The sequence below is a fragment of the Haliotis asinina genome, chromosome 6 (assembly GCF_037392515.1).
Source record: "Haliotis asinina isolate JCU_RB_2024 chromosome 6, JCU_Hal_asi_v2, whole genome shotgun sequence".
In the NCBI taxonomy this organism is placed as follows: Eukaryota; Metazoa; Mollusca; class Gastropoda; order Lepetellida; family Haliotidae; genus Haliotis; species Haliotis asinina.
The window spans coordinates 69,799,776-69,805,775 of NC_090285.1; the positions used below are offsets into that span (position 1 = coordinate 69,799,776).

The following is a 6,000-nucleotide window of genomic DNA, read 5'->3' on the forward strand; positions in this document are numbered from 1 at the left end:
GTCCGTCAGCACACAAGACGGCAACTAGCCTTTATACACACACACACACACACACACACACACACACACACACACACACACACACACACACACACACACACACACACACACACACACACACACACACACACACACACACACACACACACACACACACACACACATACATACATACATACATATATATAGATATATAGATATATATATTCAGTCATAGTTTCAAGAACTTTCGAGCACTTACGACCATCGCCAACACCGTAGAATGCTCTAGCAGTCTCCCGGAAGTAACAAATAATCACAACAAACTCAAAAGGAGATAACTCTAAAGTACTTCCGGAAAGCCTGCTGCCCAAATCCTAAAAATGTTGACCATCTATTATACGAAATGTGACCCATCATAATTATTATTCAAAACACTAAACGTTGTGACCCAATAATAATTATTACTTAATTAATAATAAAACATACAGAAAATACACACAATAGGCATACACACAACAGTAGGGACAATAATCTTTTTCTTTTCTTTTTTTTTATATTTCAGTTCATTCCCTGTATTCAATACCCAACATTTCCATAATCAGTGCTCGAATCGCTCATAGCCAAAACCCGATACACCCATATTCAATAACCAACCGCACCGTGTTCAGTAACCCATACCGCCATGTTCAATACCGACATGCCCATATTTAATACCCCCACTGCCCATATTCAATACCCCCACTGCCCATGTTCAATAACAACGTGTTCAGGTTTCCTCAAATGAAAGGGACAATAGTCATTAGTCGATTGTTTTACTCCGATTGTATCACGAACATAGATTTAAAACACGAGACTTTAAACCTTACCCGATGACTCACACACACTGTGCTGATCACAACTGATCCCCTGGGTATTGGTATACTTGCCTCTCCAGAAGAACTCCCCCAACCACTTCAACACTGTGTCTGTCTACGTTGTGTCTGTCCACGAGCTGGATATGATACATAAACATGTATTAGGATGCGAGGACATGACGTACAATGCACTTTGTATGTGCATAATACTTCTACAACTGTAAATACGTGATGTATCCACAGTTTCAAATAAATGGTTGAAATAGGCGTATAATCGTGGAACATGCATGGACACGTTATCACCTGGTACATTACCTGGCACTAAACTGTGAGTATATCTGGTACAGACATGTATATACCCACACCTGGCACTAACATGTGGGTATATCTGGTACAGACATGTATATACCCACACCTGGCACTAACATGTGGGTATATCTGGCACTGGCATGTCATCACCTGGCACTAAATTGTGGGTATATCTGGCACTGGCATGTCATCACCTGGCACTAAATTGTGGGTATATCTGGTATCGGCATGTCATCACCTGGCACTAAACTGTGGGTATATCTGGTACAGACATGTATATACCCACACCTGGCACTAACCTGTGGGTATATCTGGCACTGGCATGCCATCACCTGGCACTAAATTGTGGGTATATCTGGTACAGACATGTCATCACCTGGCACTAAACTCTGGGTATATCTGGTAGAGACATGTCATCACCTGGCACTACATTGTGGGTATATCTGGTAGAGACATGTCATCACCTGGCACTACATTGTGGGTATATCTGGTAGAGACATGTCATCACCTGGCACTACATTGTGGGTATATCTGGTAGAGACATGTCATCACCTGGCACTAAATTGTGGGTATATCTGGTAGAGACATGTCATCACCTGGCACTAAATTGTGGGTATATCTGGTAGAGACATGTCATCACCTGGCACTAAACTGTGGGTATATCTGGTAGAGACATGTCATCACCTGGCACTAAACTGTGGGTATATCTGGTAGAGACATGTCATCACCTGGCACTAAATTGTGGGTATATCTGGTAGAGACATGTCATCACCTGGCACTAAACTGTAGGTATATCTGGAATTTACACATCATTACGTGGTGAAGGTGTGGGTAGTTGGATGCTAATCTCATACGTCAGACGAGTGTCGCATCGCGCTGACCAGTGTCGTAACGAGGTTCTAACGATTTCATTGGATAACCGATGACCTCTCAGTGTCGTCACATTCTGTCGAAGTAACCTCAGTCACAGTAGTACTACTATAATGGGTGTATGTGTAAGACGCAGGTAATAAACAAAGTACTACACTCGGTCACGTTACGTGCGAATTATACAAAACTTGTGACCTTCCTTCTCAAAATAAACTTAAGTCTGAGTTTTGTCGTAAGTTAGAGAAGTAGATGCCAGTTAAAACGGCTAATGTGGACAGTTATAATACTTCCCTTGGTTTAAAAATGTCGCGGCCATGTTGTATATCCGCATGTGGAGGGTTTGTGAAGGGTGTATATGTAAGTATGAAGGAACGAACATTTTTTAGAACGAAGCAAAGTGTTTTTCACCCATTCTCAATTAACCGGGACCATTGTTGTCGCCAAAACAACAAATCAAGGTGTTTCTGTGCAGATATTCTAAATAATGCCGTTTATAATCAGTGTCAACCTCAAGAAAAATTGCACTATGTGGTATTGCAGCGTCAGAAACTAAGACCGGATATTTTGGCTATGTCGGTAGTGCGTGTTCTTTGCAATTTTTTTTAACATTATTTAGATGTGGAAAGTAGCAAAGTATTCACATTACGAAATTATATGTGCCAGAAATTTTAGTATTAAAAAAACCCCACCATGCTGTCAGTGCTGTCAACCGAACGACCAAGAATAAAAACTTCGAACGATGACTGATTGTGTTTCACTGATGTAAGAGAAGGGTTCAAAGCGGTCAAGCTGATTGTGTTTCACTGATGTAAGAGAAGGGTTCAAAGCGGTCAAGCTGATTGTGTTTCACTGATGTAAGAGAAGGGTTCAAAGCGGTCAAGCGTTACAGTAACCGTCCTAAACACATAAACAATGAAGTCAGTTGTTCAATACAACTGAGATATACGTAAACTCGTGTAGAGGAAGGAACCAGCTGAGACTAATGGTGTCAGGTCGAGCGGTTTTAAGCACAGTTGAATCTGTAGCAAGGCAGTCTTACATGGTGATGGGTGTTGTACACCTATATTAAAGAAGGAGCTGTGTTATCGCCTTCGTATTAACAGGCCACAGTAAAAGGCGGTTAAAGCTAGCGACCCAGTTTTAGTATGAGTGCATGTGTGTGTAGTTCTGTACGCCAATGCATGTACTTTGTACTTGACCCGTTATTTTTAGCCGTGTTTGTGGTGAGTCACCAGTTGATGTAACTGCACGTAGCTTCAATACCTAAACTATTTTTTAGAGTGCCATAGTAAAGCATGGCATCCAGGTTTATGCGGCATAAAGAAATTCGATAGTTGTTTAAAAGCATTGATATAATAGTTCTTAAACGTTTGAAATGTCATTTAAAATTCTCAATGAAAATATCTGACATTCCAAATATTATTGCGGCACAATTCCTTACTTGATGAAATCATTGCATACAGCATAAGTTTCAGTTGACTTTATTGTGTTTATCCTTGGTCCTTAAATGAAGGAGAATACATTATTATAACACAGTTCACGAAAGGGTTATTGAAAGATGAAGATAAAGTGGTTTGGGGTGGTCTTTTGACTGAAGTTACTTTTCACATTTGAAATCTCAACTAACATATTTACCAGATAATCAGACTGCACATGTTGACGCTGTTTCAAAAAGTGATGCCCCAGTGTGGTGTTTCAAAACGTAACTGACCAATCACGTGTTTCCAAGCGTGATGCCGTACTTATCTGACCCGTGAGGTGTTCAGGAAGTAATGCCCCAGTGAGGTGTTTCAAGAAGTAATGCCCCAGTGAGGTGTTCAGGAAGTAATGCCCCAGTGAGGTGTTCAGGAAGTAATGCCCCAGTGAGGTGTTCAGGAAGTAATGCCCCAGTGAGGTGTTCAGGAAGTAATGCCCCAGTGAGGTGTTTCAAGAAGTAATGCCCCTGTGAGGTGTTTCAAGAAGTAATGCCCCAGTGAGGTGTTTCAAGAAGTAATGCCCCTGTGAGGTGTTTCAAGAAGTAATGCCCCAGTGAGGTGTTCAGGAAGTAATGCCCCAGTGAGGTGTTCAGGAAGTAATGCCCCAGTGAGGTGTTCAGGAAGTAATGCCCCAGTGAGGTGTTTCAAGAAGTAATGCCCCTGTGAGGTGTTTCAAGAAGTAATGCCCCAGTGAGGTGTTCAGGAAGTAATGCCCCTGTGAGGTGTTCAGGAAGTAATGCCCCAGTGAGGTGTTCAGGAAGTAATGCCCCTGTGAGGTGTTTCGTAAGTCTGTCCAGTATATGTACACATCTGTCTATCAGCAAGCTCAAAATGTTGCTATCAACAGATCCCGCCTCGAGACAATGGTGATCCTGAGTATAAAACACACATATAAATCTTCACCCAGAGTACATACATATATATGCCTTTAACACCAATTAAAATCATTAACCCCTCACCCTTCAAATATGGGCTGTTCGTACGCCTAGACAAAGAGGATCCCTGACAAACATCTATAAGACGTAAAGATACTGACCCACACAGCATCCAAGCGAAGAGAAATCAACGGCTGCAGTATGTATGACTTACTGAAGACCAACACTGACGAACTAAACTGTCCCGTGACGTCATCCTAGTTTCACTTTCGGTTCTCTGTCAGTGGTGTGTTATATTGCTGATGTAATCCGTGTTTTGTTGTCATGGTATCAGTGTTGTAGTTTTGTCTGTAAACTATGACACACACAGGGTTATCACTGGTTATCCGCAGGTATCAGTTGTGTGACAATTTTGTCACACCTGTATTTCTAGATAATTGGAGGTTTTAATGTGCTTTGTTCACCTGGACTATTTCCTGTTTCATCAAGTAGTTTAGAAGTCGCCCTGTCTATACATGGGAAACTATAACATATCTCATAAAATTCCATAACATTTTTATTTAATACCAGCCGACCTTTATCTATCCAAAATAATCTACCATATAGTCGCTTCACCGATACGCCACGTATGTAGTTACCTCCCTTGGATCAGTCCACTGTCGATCTGTAACAATGAAGCTGGCGCGGCTGGGAGATGTGTATAACGATCCGAATATAACGATCAGAGCATAACCTTTGTCAGGCCAATGTGCAGCACTCAGCGAAAAGAAAGCATCAATGAAAACAATGAAAAACCTCCGCCATATTACCTGTGTGAACACACAATACACAATAAACTCAACACCAGAAGGCCGTTTGAAAGCACTAACTGTGGGCAGTAGACAAATGTAGAATTCACAACATCTGTAAATCAGAGCGACATATAAATACAAATTCTAAGTCAATATTTGACCTTGCTTTCGTGAGGAAGGCACATAGAACACTGGTAGGGTGAGGCATGCAGAACACTGGTAGGGTGAGGCATGTAGAACACTGGTAGGGTGAGGCATGTAGAACACTGGTAGGGTAAGGCAGGTAGAACACTGGTTGGGTGAGGCATCCAGAACACCCGGGGCCTGTTTCACAAAAAAGCCACCTTACCGGTCCGACCTCGTAAAGCAGGTCGTTGACCACCCCTTACTTTTTCACCCCGTTTCACAAAGACCTCGTACATTTACACTGTGTCGTAAACAGCCCAAAATGTAGAACCCCGACTGACCTGTAAATGGTTTAGGAGGTCGTAACCACTACTAGTACCCAGATGGCGTCAACGATTATGGTACAAGTGACTAAAACACACTAACTAATAAGGCATGAGAACGTGCTCGACCCTCGGGATGATCTTGACATGATGTCCAGCTATAGATTTCCCAGGCATGTTGTTTTCTAACTGTGCAGAACGTTAGAGACCCAACACAATACGGATTCATGATTCACAGTATGACGTCAAATGTGAAATCGGACAATTACTGTGGGCTACGACCTGCTAAGTTTAGGAGGCTTTTGTGAAACGCAGCCCCGGTGTCATCGCTGAGTCTCTATGCTCATATTATTCATCACACCGGACTTAACCTTTTACAGTGTGGAATTTCTTCC

General features: G+C 42.0%; 1 protein-coding gene across 3 annotated transcripts in view; it reads right to left on the reverse strand.

Moving 5' to 3' along the window:
• The window catches only part of LOC137287046 (uncharacterized), a 45,197-nt gene extending 40,592 nt beyond the window's left edge, over positions 1-4,605 (reverse strand). For all 3 annotated transcript variants that reach the window (XM_067819157.1, XM_067819156.1, XM_067819155.1), the window contains exons 1-2: positions 4,527-4,605; positions 909-973 (exon numbers count right to left, since the gene is read on the reverse strand). The gene's annotated coding sequence lies outside the window, so the exon portion shown is untranslated. The remainder of the gene's footprint in view (positions 1-908; positions 974-4,526) is intronic.
• Between the last annotated feature and the right edge of the window lie 1,395 nt (positions 4,606-6,000).